The 16,638-nt window shown below is 38.7% G+C and overlaps 1 protein-coding gene across 2 annotated transcripts in view; it reads right to left on the bottom strand.

Moving 5' to 3' along the window:
* Positions 1–16,638, bottom strand: part of spag16 (sperm associated antigen 16) — a 773,550-nt gene that overhangs the window by 185,015 nt on the left and 571,897 nt on the right. The gene's annotated exons all lie outside the window — the stretch shown is intronic.

Below are 16,638 nucleotides of genomic sequence, written 5' to 3'. Positions count from 1 at the left end.
CTTCTCATTCATTAAAAAACTTTTACATTCTCATAAAATTCTGAATTCTAGTTCTTATGTTTAGGAACATATAGTATTCTTTTGAACACTATTTTTTGTGTTTGTACATCTTTTTTAAAACAGATCTTTTCACAAAGGTTTAAGAATATTTTCAGCATTTGACAGCTTTGGCAATTTTGGCTAAATCAGGAGCATTGTTTAAGAGCATTAAAATTATGAGTAGGAGTAGGCCAATTGGGTTGTTGAGCTGCTCCACCATTCAAAAAGATCATGGACTCAGCTCCTTTTCCTCATAACTCTTAATTTCCCTACAACACAAAAATCTGTTTGTGTTTTAAATACGTAATGAATTAGCTTCTAATGTTTTGCCGGGCAGAGAATACCACAGACTCACTATTCCCTGGGAAAAGAAGTTCCACCTTATCTCATTATTAAATTGACTCCTCTTGAATCTTGAGGTGATGTCTCCTAGTTCTGGTATCATCTACCAATAAAATCAACTTTCCTTTCTCAATCTTATCCCTTTCATAATTTTATGTTTCTATAAGATACCCCCTTATTCTTCTGAAGTTTAGTATATAGTCGCAGGTAACTTAATCTTTCCTCATAGGATAAGCCCCTCATCCTTATAATCAACCTGGTTAAATCTCCTCTGCACAACCTCTAATAGGTTGTGTAATCTTTTCTGTAATAAGGAGAACAGAAATGCATGCAGTACTCCAATTGTAACCTCACAGTGGCACCATATCTCCCTGTTCTTAAATTCCTCTAGAATTGGAGGCCAACATTCCATTTGTCTTCTTGATAAACTGTTTCATCTGAAGACATTACATTCACAAGCACTCCCAAGCTCCTCTGTACATCAGCATGCTGCAATCTTTCATCGTTTAAATAATTATCTGATTTTCAATTTTCCTTCCAGAGTGTATGACATCCACATTATAATCATTGTACAACACTGTATTCCATCTGCTTGACCATTGTCCACTTAACTTATCTATATCTCTCTGCAGCCTCTTTGCATCCTCTACATGATTTTGTTTTTCTATTCAATTTAAGTTCATCAGCAAACTTAATTACACTACACTCAGTCCCTATATTTTGCCCAGGATTGACCCCTGCAGTACTCCATTCATCTTCTTCACTCTGCCTTTTATTGATTAACTGATTCTCTTTCTATGCCAATATATTACCCTGAATTCCATGTGCCCTGGTCTTATGAATAAGTCTTTCATGCACTACCTGATTGAATCATTTCTATCCAGATGTCTCACTATTTCTTCCTTAATAATAGCTTCAAGCATTTTCTTGACTACAGATAGTAAGCTAACCAGTGAACAATTACCTACATTCTGCCCACAAACTCTTTTAAATAGTAGTGTGACATTTCCTGTCTTCCAATCGACTGGACATGTTAAAGTTCTCTGCTCCTTTAGGTGACAAGCTTTGTATTGGTTGCTGATAAATCTCATGATGGAACAGCTGCTTATCACCCAATATTCCTTCATATCTGTTCTACAGGTTCCCAACAGGAAAATCAATGATGGTTAATTTCAATTTATTTCAGTTAAAGGCAAACACTGAGTTGTAATGATGTCCACTAATTCTGGACCAGAATTTAAGGAAGAGATTTTTGTTTCCGCTTTTGCAATATATTGTCCTGTCTCTTTTTAAAAATATTATCGCAACATCTTTTGGCTCAGATATGTGGTCTTCCCTAACTCATCTCTATCTAATCCCATTATGTTATGAAGTGCTTTGATTTTTTTTGTACATTTTGTACTTTAAATTTATGAAGGGCAAAAATAGGCATAGACAACAGAGATCTTTTCTCCGTAAAGTTAGAGTGCATAGGTTTAGGGTGAGGTTTAGAGAGGATCTGAAGAGGAATTTTTGCTTCCTGAGGGTGGATGGAACTTGAAACCAACTTGCTGAATTGAGGAAGATACTCTCAGAACATTCAGGAAATATCTAGATGAACATTTGAATTGCCAAAGCACAGAAGACTATGGACTGTGTGATTAATATAGATAGATATTAATCTATCTACAGTATATTGGTGTGGTCATGGTGGGACAAAGGGATTGCTTCTGTGTAGCATGAATCTATGACCATGAGGTGAAATTAATCAAAATTATTAACAGAATGGTATTTTTAGATCCCAACATTTGGAATAATGACTTGCATAAAATATCAGCAAGCATCAAAATTATTGACAAAATAATGAGAATAGTTGCAAAACATATGCAGTTTTGAATAAGAAGATGTAGAGATTTAAAAGGGAAAATTTCAGAAAATAGAATTGAAGGAAATGAAGTAGTAAAGTGTACAGTATATGGTAGAATGCCTAAATTATTAGGTCAGGGGTCATAAATTAATTTATAGAAGGGAGATTCTGAGTTTAGAGAATAGAGATGACAAGACTTGGTTAACAGGAAGTAGGCATCGTGGAGTTTCAGGAGGGATAGGCTAGCTGCAGCAACTTTGAGAATCACGGTTTCCTTACAATTGAAATAAAGCAAAATATGGGTCATGTTAGAGAAGAAATCTTGAATTGGTAGAACATGAGTTTAAATCATAGCTTAGGACTGAAATTAGTCTGACTGATTAATTGAGTGTAGAACGGAATGCACAACAAGCTAAAATAATTTTTGATGAGTCCGTAACTATGCTTAAAAGCAGGAAGTTTTGGGGCTTCACTACTTGATGTTAGACAAGCAACCTAGCAACAATATTGTAGAAGGTGAAAAAGAAGAATAGCTGGATGTTATTAAGACTGCATTTCATGTGACAATTAATCAATTCTTTTCATTCTAATTCTTTTAACCAAATGGTGCTGTCCCCCTTTAAATACACATCTTGCATTTTCTGCTTCCTTAATTGCTATAATTGCTTTCTGCAAATGCTTAGTTCTGCCGGAAAACGTAGAATCTTTGTATTTCTGAACTGCCCTATGGTTCATTAGTTTTGTGCCCGCAGTCTCTGATTCTACATGCACAATCTAAGTTAAATTTCTCTGCTTTAATGTTTTTGTATTACATTTATCCACATTAACCACACCACTCAGTACTATCAACCCACAATCATATCCAATCTGAATCTTCAGCTTTCCAAAGAATAGTTTTCTTCATAAATTGATTCAGAAAATAATTCCCTGCTGTCTTATTTATACAATGTTCTTTTTAAAGATAATGTGGTACACAGACGCTAGAATAGCACTAGTAAAGGCCAATATAATGTTGGATTAATTTGTTTTGACTTGTTACTAAGGGCTCTGTTGATGCATCCCAGCATACTATATATTCACACTGCATAGATAATTTCTTTGAGTGGTCAATGATCAGGTAAATATTCAGGCACTGTTGACAGCATCCTAACATGTTGCATCACTGTGTGGTACAGAAACTGCACTGCAGTGGGCAGTAGGGATCGGCAGTGGATAGTGAAAACCCGCACCAGTCAATGTTTCACCCATCATCCAGGACATATGTACAGAAAAGTGCCAACAAGATCATGAAGGATCCCACCCACCCTGCTTATAGTGGGAAGAGGCTACATGGTACCCATGCCAGGAACACGGGATTCAAAAACAGTTACTTCTCCCAAACTGTCAGGCCGATCAACAGCTCCACTGATAATCCCATTACCACTACATACACATCACCTAGCATTGCTTTATTTACATATAATCATTCATGTAGATGTACATTATGTTTAATAGGATTGCTTTTATATTTATATTTATTGTGGTTTTTTTTGGTTTTTTATAGTGTTTTTCTATGCTACATCCAGAGTAATGATAATTTTGTTCTCTTTTATATTTATGTAGTGGAAAATGGCAATAAACAATCTTAAATTTTGAAACAAATATCCTTCTGTTTTATCATAGCATTATATTAAGCATCATAGCATTTTATTAAGCATTATGAAGCAGAAAATACAAAAGCCTGAAAATACATACCACCAGCCTCAAGGACAGCTTCAACCCCACAGCTATAAATGATTGAGTGGTTCTCTAGTACGACAAGATGGACTAACTAGACTATTTACGTCATTATGATCTTGCACCTTATTGTCTACCAGCACTGTAGTTTCTCTGTAGCTGCTACATTTTATTCTACTTTCTGTTATTGCTTTACCATATACTACCCAAAAGTACTATATAATGAGTTGATCTGAGTGAACAGTATACAAGACAAGCTTTGTATTAAATGTCAGTTCATGTGACAATAATAAGCAAACTGTAGTTCAAATTCCAATTCCTACTATGTGAAAATGAAACCGAGGTCCTTGAATGAATGAAATAGGAAGTCAAGAGGCTGAATGGCCTTTTCCTGTTCTTAATATCTCCTGCTGTCATGTACTATGTAAAGAATATAGAAATGGGCTAGTTGGCTTATTTTGAAGTTGACTAAGTGCATTTCTGCAGTGTAAAGCCTCAAAGTGTACAACTGAATTACACAGTGGCAAAGTGTATTGAGTGTTCAGCGAAGAAGATCATTCTCAGCTTCATAAACACAAGAGATTATGCAGTTGCTGGAAATCCAGAGTAACACACATAAGGACTAGAGGAATTCAGCAGGTTAGGCAGCATCTATGGAATTAATAAACAGTTTATGTTTCAGGCCAATACCCTTCTTCAGGGCTTGAAAGGAAGAACTCAACAGATTTTGCCCGATCTGCTGAGTTTTTCCAGTATTTTGCATGTGATTCTCAGCTTTATGCTAGAAGGGATAATCATGTAGATTAATAGCAAACTTCAAGATCTGTTATTTATTTCAGTATTAATTTTTTTTCCAATAGGATATGATAATATAGTTAGCTCGGCATCTTTCTCAAGGAATAGAATTTCATTGATTGAAGAATTTTTTTCTCTGTAGTGTTTTTATGCATACACAAAAATGTGGGGATTGCTGAGAGATAATACACATTAAAGTAGGTTGGCACTTGACTTGGAAAGTACAGGTTTCCCCCACTATTCGAAGGTAGAGTGTTCCTATGAAACGGTTCGTAAGCTGGAACGTCATAAAGTGAAGAAGCAATTACCATTTATTTATATGGGAAAAATTTGTGAGCGTTCGCAGACCCAAAAAATAACCTACCAAATCATGCCAAATAACACATAAAACCTAAAATAACAGTAACATATAGTAAAAGCAGGAATGATCTGATAAATACACAGCCTATATAATGAAGGAATACTTTTCTACAATTATTGCAGCACTGTCCACCACAGTGAAAATCTCACGAAAGCGCTCTCAGCAGCACTCACAGCAATAACACACGCAAGCGCTCCCGGCAGAAACTCACGGCGCAAGTGCTCCCGGCAGAAACTCACGGTGCAAGCACTCCCGGCAGAAGCACTCTTTCCAGTAACCTTTAAGCTATGAAGCTACCAAGTAACACATAAAAATACACAGCCTATATAAAGTAGAAATAATGTACGTCCAGTGTAGTTTCACTTACTGGAATCGGGAAGACAGTGAGGACACTGATGATGGTGTGTTAGGCTGAGTCGTCAGAGGTTGGGTGGTGGGAGGTAGAGGAGACTGGGGTGTCATCTCATCGTCGTCTGTTTCCATCAGGGCAGGCAGGTCACCTTCTATGCCTACCTGCCTAGATGTCGAAGGTAGAGTTCCGTCGTCTGCTGTGGCTGATGTGGAAGGCTTGAAAAACGACAGTATGCTTGACTGCTTAGCCTCGCGCATTTTTCTATCATACAGTTCTTTGTAAGCACTCAAACCATCCTGCAAATATGCCCTAAACCTACATACCCTTTCAAAATTAAAGTCAAACTTTTCTGCAATCATTGCAACGTTGTCAATCGCAGCAAAAATCTCACACAATTTCTTCCCGTTCAGTTCCTGGAGGACTTCACTTTCGGGCTATTCGCTACTGCGTTCGGCTTCATTTGTTATCCTTTCCTCTTCATCAGCTTTTCATCTGTCAGTTCTTGGTCATGGGATGCCAAAACCTCTTCAACATCATCTTTGTCAACTTCCACAAACCCTTAGTCAAACTCACTATGTCCTTACTTTGTTCACCACGATCAAAACGCTTAATTATGTCTAGCTTTACGCTACGTGTAACACCCTTATGCGCTCTTTTAGGCTTTTCTGATACCTTAGAACTCATCTTGCTAACGGATGCACAAAATAAATCGACATAAAGCACAGATGCTCACAGGCATGTGTTTATGCAATGCCGGCTAGACTGCAGTTCCGGGGGAGGAGCTTGGCTGCTCGGTATGCACGCTGCCTTTTTTCGTAACAGTGAAAACGCCTTCTGTTAGCGAAAACAGGTAACTAATGTAGGTCTTTCGTAACAGCGAGTTGACGAAAAATGAACATTCGAAAAACGGGGGACACCTGTAACCTGAAACAGATAAGTGTTTACAGATGCTTCTGTTCTGATGGCAAGTATTGTGGGTTTAGCAGGGGGAGGCTATTGTAGTTGCAGCTCACCAGAGAAAGAAAGAATGCTTGTTTAGATGGTGCATGGTATGAGGTTTATCCGCTGATTATCCATTAGTTTTTAAAGATGTCAAGTGATACAATTATCCAGACAATATCCTAGTTCCTCCAAGGAAATAGCCATACCTCTAGCAAACATATGTATGGCTATAATAACTGGTCTCAAATGACAATGTTAAGAAAGCTAAAATGTCAGGACTGGGCCTAAATTATATCATGTTAGAAGCTTTACAGGAAAGTAAGGGAGGAGAAAGTGTAGCATTTGTAATTAGAACAGAGAAACAATATATCACAGGATGGTGCTGGTGACCCTCAGTGACTATTGGCTGGTGGTTAACAAAACAAGGAAAGCAGCTAAATACTTTGTTAACCACACTTTTTCTGGAAAATCATCATCACAAGTAACACAACAAGAGAAAACGTTGGAAATCCAAGCAACACACACAGGATGCTGGAGGAACTCAGGCGGCATCTACAGAAAAGGGTACTGTCGACATTTCGGGCCAAGACCCTTCAGCAGGATTTCCTTTCCTTTTGGCCTGGGTTTTGGTCTGAAGTGTCAGCTGTATTCTTTTCCATAGATGCGGCTGAGTTCCTCCAGAATCTTGGGTGTGTTAATAGTCTGTAACTTCCTTTTGGACTTGGAGGCAATTCAATCTGATATTCCTGAGGCAAGGCGATGCAGTGGGCCTGTCACTGACAGCAGGGAAGGTCGGGTACAGGGTGAATTGAAACAGTGGAGTCCAGCCCCCAGAGTGTGTTGATGCTACCGAACATGATGTTCGGATGGAGATTTATAGGCTGTATTGAGGCAGTGAAGTCCGGTGTATCCAACAGCAGAACCTGTTGTTCAGACAGAGACAGGCTAAACAGGCTAAAGTGAGGCTGCAAAGTCCAGTGTATCCAAGTGGCAGGACCTGTTGTTCAGATGGAGATTTACAGGCCAAATCGAGGTGGTGAAGTCCAGCGTTTCCAAATGGCAGAACCTGTTGTTAGGATGGCAATTTAAGCACTGGGCCAGATTGGAAAGGTCAGGTTTTGAGGCTCGAGGCAGGGTGGGGGCCGTTCAGATCACTGCTCGAAGCGACAGAACCCACTGTTCAGACAGAGAGTTAAGCTCTGGGCCATATTGAAAAGGTCAGGGTGGAGGTGTCACAACCACGGATTTGGCAGCGCAGTAGATACGGCAATTGTGCTTGTGAATTTGCACGTATCAGCTAATTATTATCTAATCGTGATAGTATTTAACTCCATATTTGTTGTCGTAGTGCTTGTCAAGACTTGGACGCAGCACAGCAATGCTTCGCTGCCTGTTTGCTTTTGGCCTTGCCTGAGAAATTGGACTGTCGAGTCAACTGACTCTGAAGACCAGCGGTATTTGTTTAATATTTAGATGTTTTTAGCCACAGTTTAGGCTTCATTTTCCATTTGAGAGTTTTAGTTAACAGCCCTGTTTGGCCTAGCGTTTATTGTTTTATCTTCCCTTTAACACTGAGTGCATTACAGTCTGTGAACTGTCGACCCGCTTCAGTGTCTCTCACTCCACATTTGGGCCATATCCGAACCAGGTGAGAGAAGGGGCTCAAAGCGAGTTGTGGGCTGGTGCAGATTGCTGCTCTCTCTGTTTATTCAGCTCTGTGCTGCACTATGCAATTCTCTTTGTGGACTTCAGTTCAGAAACACCATTTGCTTGTGGTCACTGTTTGCACTTTTTTTTCCATTGCACATTGGGTGTTCAATGGTCTTTTTTACTTGTGGGTTGTTTTATTCTTTTATTGTGTTATGGGAACGATGTGGTTTTTATTCTCTGCATATTGAATGTTGGACAGTCTTCTTTATATATATTTTTATTTGTGTGCCTTTGTTTTGTGGCTGACTGTTAAGGACATGAACATCAAGGTTGTATAATGTATACATACTTTGATAATAAATGTACTTTGAACTTTGGAAAATCTAAGACAACTATTTTGACTATGGTGCTAATCCTATCTGTCTATACATGATATGTATCCCTCCATTTCCTTCATGGTCACATGTCTGTTTAAGTGGCTCTTAAATGCCACTATCTTGCCTACTTCTACCACCACTTCAGCTGAATTTTCCAGGAACCTACCTCTCAAAGTATTAAAAAACTTGCCCAAACACTTTACTTAACTTTCCCTTTTATAAACCTATTCAACATTCTACCTCAGGAAAGAGACTCTGACTATCTAACAAGTTTATGCTTCTCATAATTTTATAAACTTGTTATCAAGTTTCCCCTCAGGTTCCAATACTCCAGATTTGTCTAACTTTTCCTTGTGGCTAATATTCTCTAATTGGGGCAACATCCCAGTGAAAATCTTCCACATTCTCTAAATCCTCCACAACAGATGACCAAAATTCCACACAGTTCTCCAGTGTGGCATAATCAAAGTTTTATACAGCTGACTCTTATACTCAACACCCCATCTAATGAAGACAAACATGCCATACCCATTTTTACCAACTTGTTGCCACTTTCAGGGAACTATAGACTTGGACCTAAGATCCCACTGTACATCAGTGTTCTTAAGGGTCCTGCCATTTACTGAATACATTCTCCTTTCATTTGACCTCCCAAATTACACTTCACACTTGCTCAAATTGAAACTCCATTTGCTATTTCTCCATCCATATCAGCAGTGGATCTATTTCCTGTTATATCCTTGACACCTTTCTTTTCTATCCACATCTTCAGCAATTCTTGTGTCACCTGCAAACCTACTGATCAGCTCGTTGACATTTTCATCCAAGTAATTTATATTTATCACAGAATTCCCAGCACTGATCCCTGTAGAGTAACACTGACCCTTCCATGTTACGTCTCCCCACCCCCTATTTCTATAGACAAGCCAAATTTGAATCTTATCTATCAAGTCAGCATGGATCCCATGCAGCTTAATCTTCAACTTACGCTGAGGGAACTTGTCAAATTTCTTCGTAAAGTAACATTCACTGCACCACTCTCATCAATCACCTTCATCACTTGCTCAAAGAGCTCATTTTTGTAGGACACGAATAATACACACAAAACACTGAAGGAAATTCCCAGGTCAGGCAGTCTATGGAAAGAAATAAAGAATCAACGTTTTGGGCTGAAACCCCTCATCAGGACTGGAAAGTAAGGTGGGGGGGGGGGAGGGGGTGGAAGCAGTACAAACTAGAACGTGAGAGGTGAAACCATGTGAGTGGGAATGTGGGTGGGGGAGGGGGATGAAGTGGAATGCTGGGAGGTGATAGGTGGAAATGGTAAAGGGCTGAAGAAGATGGAATCTAGTCCTGCACAAAACCATGTTGACTATCCCTAATAAAGCCAAATCTGTTTCAATCCTCTCCAAGTAGTTTGACTACCATTGTGATGAGTGGGTAGGTTTTCTTCACATAGAGAGTGGTGGGTGCCTAAAGTGGGCTGCTAAGGATGGCGTGAGAGGAAGATAGAATAGTGGCATTTAAGAGGCATTAAAAGTAAGGACTACCTTATGAGGAATATCATGACACTTAAGCCAACTTTGGGGACTTTATGGTCTGTTTGGGGACTGTTATATGGTACTGTGATGTGGTATCATTTAGTATTGGACAAATTAGACAAGCAGGTAGCAAATGGGGGATAGTTTAATGGAGGTTTTGGTGTTCCATGTAGCTTGGGATAAACAAACTAAATAGCTGACAGGAAAATAATGAGTTTCTGAAATGTGATCAAGTTTATTTTTTTGCAGAGGCGTATCCTCACACCAACAAGAGTCTATATTGAACTTGTTATTATATATGAGTAAGACATACGTAATTAACAGTCTAACGTACATGATCATTAGTGCAACATAGTGTTTGAAAGGAGGCCACACAGATATTAAAAACTTAGCTCTGGATAAAGGTGACATCAATAAAATAAAACAGAAACTTTCCACAATGAACTTGGCAAATATGCTAATATGTGAAGAATAGTGGAGAACTCAAGTATGAATTTATTGTGATACAGAAACATTTTATGCCCCTAAAAGAAAAGAACTCGGATGAGGAAGTGGAGGCAGTGGGTAATTAAGTTTGCAGATACATAAAGTTGGGAGGTCATGGGTATGTAGAAGATTGTCGTAGATTACAATTGAATATAGACAGGATGCAGATTTGAATGGAGAAGTGGCAGATGGAGTTCAATCCAGAAAACTGTGAAGTGATACACTTCATGGCAATGTGCAACATTAATGGCAGGATTCTTAGCAACGTGGAGGAACAGTCAGATTTTGAGGTCCAGATCTACAGATCCCCTAAAGTTGCCATGCCTTCTCTGAACCATGATCCAATTAACAATTATTGTTAATTGGGCAGCCCAATAATAGGTCTTTAAAATGAGGTAAAGCTGAACTTCCCTGTTTTTTATTTGAGTATAACACTATACCTCCTTTATCTGTTATACCCTCAATTTGTTCATTTTGTCTTATTAACTCAGCCAGTGGTTTAATGCTTAAGGCAAATAATATTGGGGATAGAGGAATCCCTCTCTGGTTCCCTTTTTGAGCCTGAAGAAATTGGAACAGTATCCATTTACTCTAACCCTGGAAATTGGATCTTTATTCAGTGTCTTCATCCAACTTCAAAATGTTGCATTAAAACCCATTTTTTCTAAGGTATAGTCTAAGTATATCTAATCCACGCTATCAAATGCCTTCTCGGCATCGAAGCTAAGAAACATTGAAGGGTGGATGAACCTCTGTGCTAAAGACTGGATATTTAAAGCTCTTCTGATATTATTTGCTCCCTGACGGCCTGGAATAAATCCAGTTTGATCTGGATTAATCAATTTTCCTATGTATTTCTGTAGTCTCTTCTGACATTGAGCTAGTCATTTAATTTTAGGTAACCTCCTGCAATCTCATTAGATAAGAATAAACTATACATGTTAAGAGTCTTGATTCTGATTGCTCATAAAATGATAACTGTCAACTGGCTTAAATCTCACTCACCCACTTTGGAACAATGGATATAGAGATTGAAAGAAGTGAACTGTATGGAAAATATTACTGCAAGTTTACAACTGGAAATGGACTCTTACTTGGAAAGATGGAACTCTGTTGTAGTGTACTTGGCACAGTGAAAGGCCCATACAGGGGCCTGGTAAAACGTAGGACTTGAGTTGATTTACTGAGGACTGTGATTGTATTTCAAATAGATGTATAGCTACATTGAGGGGTGATGTAAAGTATGTAGATCATGTGTATGTTTGTGTTTGTATGTAATTGTATGTCTGTGCTCTTTGTTTCTTCTTTCTCTTGCTCCTACTCTCTTCTACCCCGGTATTGTTAATATTGGTGTTCACCATTGTGCAGTGAACTGTGCACTGATAGCCGATGCTTGTTTGCAGATAAGTGTTTGTTCAATAAAGTTCAAAAAAAAAGTTGCCATGCAAGTTGATAGGGTGGTTAAAAAGGCATATGGTGTGCTGGCCTTCATTAGGAGGGGGATTGAGGTAATGTTACATTTAAGAGTACTGTGTTCAGTTCTGGTCACCTTATTATAGGAAGGATGTGGACGCTTTATAGAGAGTGCAGAGAAGATCTACCAGAATGATGCCTGGATTAAACAACATGTCTCATGAGGAACTGTTGTCCCAGCTAGGGCTTTTCTCTTTGGAGCAAGGGAGGGTGAGAGGCTACTTAATAGAGGTGTATAAGATTTTGAGAGGCATAGACAGAGTGGATGCCCAGCACCTTTTTCCCAGGGTGGTAGTGGCCAATACTAGAGGATATCCATTTAAGGTGAGTAGATGAAAACTTAGGGGAAATATCAGAGGTAAGTTTTTCACATCGAGAGCGGTGGGTGCCTGGAATGCATTGCCTGTTTTGGTGTAGATGGCTTAGATTGATTATGAAGTATATCTATGTTCGTCAGCACAACTGTGATGTACTGCTTTATGTTCTAATAACTGACAATGTGAAGAACAATATTTTTAATTAGCATATAATTAGCAGAAAGGAGTGGAGATCTTGACAATCAAAATAAATACAAAGGTGCCAAAGCATGATTGTTCAAGTCTTTGCGATATTAAGTGGGACTATTCTGATGGATGGAGAAAATCTAAAATGAATGGGTAGTCTAAAAATTAGAACTGGGCAGCTCAGGAGTGAAATTAGGGTGGTAGAAATGCTGAATTCTTCCCCACAAATGGCATGGATATGAGGTCAACTGTTAGTTTTCAATCTGTGGTAGAAAGACTCTAGTCAACCAAACTTAATACATGAGAGGTCAGAGATCATCCTTAATATCCTTGAATGACTAATCATGATCAAGAGTCTAAATGTTCCTGTTTCGTTCTTACATCAGTCTAACTTGGTTAAACGTAACTGTAATCAAGAAAATTTTCTTCCTGGAAAGCATATCAATGCTTGTTTTCATTTCTAACTCTAACTTGTTGAATATTACAGAAACCCCTGCATCTGTCACAACATGAATTGACTTTCTATATTTAATCACCTTTTGTTTGAGAGGGGCATAATATTAACACTGACATTGCAGCCATGCTGAAAACAAGAGGAGTGCTCCTTTTGTGAGGCCAACCATACCCTTCGAGATTCATATTCAATTGGTTTATAATATAATACAGATTAATCAAAACAGGCAGTTTGAACTTTACTCACATTTCACTCCAATGAAAGTCAACTGATGGTTTTGTGATATCATTAGAACCTATATACCAACTTTACAATCAAGTTCAGACAATAAATACACTTCTATGATACTCTGGCAAAATCACTGGGCACCTATCAGCAAGTGAGTGCGTTTCCTCAAATTGAACTTCTGTGTTGAGATTATAAAGTGTATGAGAGGTGATGGCTTTCAGAAAATGAATGAAAATACTCAATGTTTTCTTCAACTCCGCACCATAAATCATATGCATCTCTAATATCCACGTTGTAGAGGAAGAGGATCATCATTTGAAGAGAACATTAACATTAATCTGATTAACGGGAGCAAAGGGTGTCAGATGTGCCACAAATGCACACCAATGCAGAGTCTAACATTGAGCTTATTGATACCAATGTAACTGCAGAGCACTAAGCATAATTGTCAGCCAAGAATCAAGATACAGTACATGGCCCCATCTTTCTAAAGGGTCTTTGAGCTAACTATGGCTACAAAAGTAAATTGCAAATGTTGAAGGCACTTGGATGAAGAACAGTTTTCCCAAAACCACACCACTTCCCTCCTTCTACTCCCATTCCACTCACAGAAGTCTGAAAAAAGGAGACAATTAAATAAAGACTGATTTGAGTTACAATAAGATGCTGCCATGTTGTTAAAGCTGATTATATAGCCAACCTGAAACATAAGCAAATTCCAACAAGCTGAGCTGAAGCAACCTAAGGTAATAGTGCGGTAAATATTCAGAGGCTGACAGCAAACCAGTCTTTCTTGATACTTGAGAGTTATCTATGGCAGGTTGAAGAAAGCCAGACTCACACTGACTGATGTTCTCCTTAAGCCAGCTGCAAGATAAAAAAACACTGTACATTGCATTTGTCAATCTGGTGAAAATGTTTGACATTGTCAGTAGACAAGGCTTGTGCAAGTAAACATTAGATGCTCCCAATGTTACTCACACAGTTCTTGCCTTCCACAAAATCTACGGCACAATTCAGTTTTATGGGTCAATCTTTGACAGGCCTTAGATGAGAATACATTCTAAAGCAAGGCTGTACTTTGCTACACAATGCTTTGAACGATCAGAGGAAAGCATATACCTTTGTACAAGATCAGATGGCTGTCTCTACGATCCATCATTTGTAAAGGCCACAACAAAACCAAGGCACATGCTGGAGATTATTCTATGTTTCAAGGTTATTGCCCAGGTTTGAGGTTGGATTGCTCTGGGCACTGAGTCGATTTGAAGAGGTTGAGAGTGGCTTCGGGTTGGATGGCAAAATCTGGGCCTGGACCAAGTCACTTGGCAGCATGGTCTAGGCCCAGAGCCTTTTGCAGCAGTGGTGCCAGGTACTGTTGACCAGAGCCAGGTATAATGTGCTGTTTAGACATTTCAAATGCTGGACCAGATCGGAGGTAAGAACCAACTTCGCTCACTTTTTGCGATTTTCACTGGTCTCTCCAAGGTGTGGAGCCTTTTGTGGTTCCGTTGTTGGGTCAATTTTAATGTTGGCCCAGATAGACTGAAAAGGCAGGGTGTTGTTAGTTGGGACGAAAGCCGATTTTACTCATTCTCAGCAACGGTCGTCTCCATGGAGCAGAGGGTATGAAGACTGCCCTGACTGCTATGCCCCGTGCCTGCTAATATGATGAACTGATAAGCGAAGCATACTCTGGGCTGCTCTGGGTTTGGCTCTGAGGACTAATTTTTTATTCAGAATGCTGTTGTTGGATGCTCTTGCACATTGAGTGTTGGTCATTTATTTATATTTCTATTCATTTATTTTCTTTAATTTGGGTTCTTTCAGGTTTCTTGCTTTGTGGCTGCCTGTGAGCAAGCAATTCTCAAGGTTGTATAATTTAAGCATTCTTTGATAATAAATGTGCTTGAAATTTTCTTGAATCTTGAATACTTGCTGTGTTCAAATGTTTTCAGAAAGGATGTTGACTAATGATCACCATCTATCAGCCTTGACTATACATCTCTTGTGACAGTGAACATGTTTTGGTACTTTAGATTGGCAGAGAGTGACAGTAGTAAAAAAAATATAAAATGTGCACATTGAAAATGCTGCCATACTTTCAGTAAGTCCTCCAAACAAACTTACAAAATTTACTATCACAGAGTAAAAGCGATGCCTTCAGTGTTTGCGTCCCACCTTAGTTTCAAGATCATAGCAAGACAGAATCACCACCGTCAATGTCATGACCAAAATCAACCTAACAAATATCAATGTATTTCTCAAACGTACGTGCAGATACTCCACGGTGCCTAGACAGGATGTAAGATGGCCAGGTCCTGAAAGGACTTTATGTGGCCAAGTTGCATGTAGAAGAAGAACTGGACACTTGACCTTTAGATTTGAAGGCTGTTTTAAATGGAAATTCCATATTTTGGGATTGGCACAAATCTTTAGGAAGCTTTTGCAAGACCACCCTACTCAGTCCTGGGCTCCAACACCAAATGTGAAAATGTTACTGGATAAATAAACAGTGGTCCTCAGTGACATTTTCACCAGTGTCCATCGTGTTAGCACTTGCAACTCTAATATCAATTCCTATAGGTCTGCAAGAAAATGCACCACTAGTCAATGAAGGAGCTACAATATCCACCATCACTCAGTTTTTAAACCTGTCAAAAAGTAGCATTTTAATGACAGCTTCTACCCTGCTATTATAAGATCATTGAATTGTCCCCTGACATTATAAGATGGACTCTTAACCTCACAATCTACCTTGTTATGTTGATGCACCTTATTGTCCATCCGCACTGCACTCTCTCTTTAACTGTTTATTCTGCATTCAGTTCTTGTTTTACCTTGTACTTTCTCAATGCACTATGCAATGAATTGATTTGTAAGAACAGTATTCAGTGCACCTCAGTACATGCGACAATAATAAAGCAATTCTAATTGTAATTCCAAATCAGTACTTGGTGGGAATGCATATTTTTCCCACTAATCCAAAGCTATATACAAATAGATTAAAATTATGCTATGCACTTTATTTTAGAATAGAGGTGCAAGAAGAAAAGCCACAAGGCCCTAAGTTTCAAAGCTTACTGGAAGGCTCTTTTGTTTCTGCAATTTCAATTAGACTGCTTTAGTGCATTCAATGTACATCATAGGTTTAACCAGTCAACCAAGGTTCCAAGTAATTATGAAACAGTAGAAATAATTGTGCTATTAATTAGGTGTATTTTTCTGAGAATTGTGAAAATACAATTTTACAAATATCACGGCTTACCTCTTATAAGGGCAGTATTCAAGCCTGTGAATGGAAGTACTGAAGGAATCAATGACCCTAGTTCTCCTACACCTTACCCTTAGACTCAATGGGGTTTGCTAACCCACTCAGCTGGGTACTAACATTTCTGCTACGTCAACAAGCATGAATCAATAAATGGATGATGAACAGTGATGAATTGCAAGATCTGGGTTTGGGTAAAAACATATTATTAACTTAAGTTCATTTCAAGGTGCTATTTTGTGCAGAATCTCAAAGAGAATTA

The sequence above is a fragment of the Hemitrygon akajei genome, chromosome 5 (genome assembly GCF_048418815.1).
Source record: "Hemitrygon akajei chromosome 5, sHemAka1.3, whole genome shotgun sequence".
Classification (NCBI taxonomy): domain Eukaryota; kingdom Metazoa; phylum Chordata; class Chondrichthyes; order Myliobatiformes; family Dasyatidae; genus Hemitrygon; species Hemitrygon akajei.
This window is presented reverse-complemented; position numbering and strand designations above follow the sequence as displayed.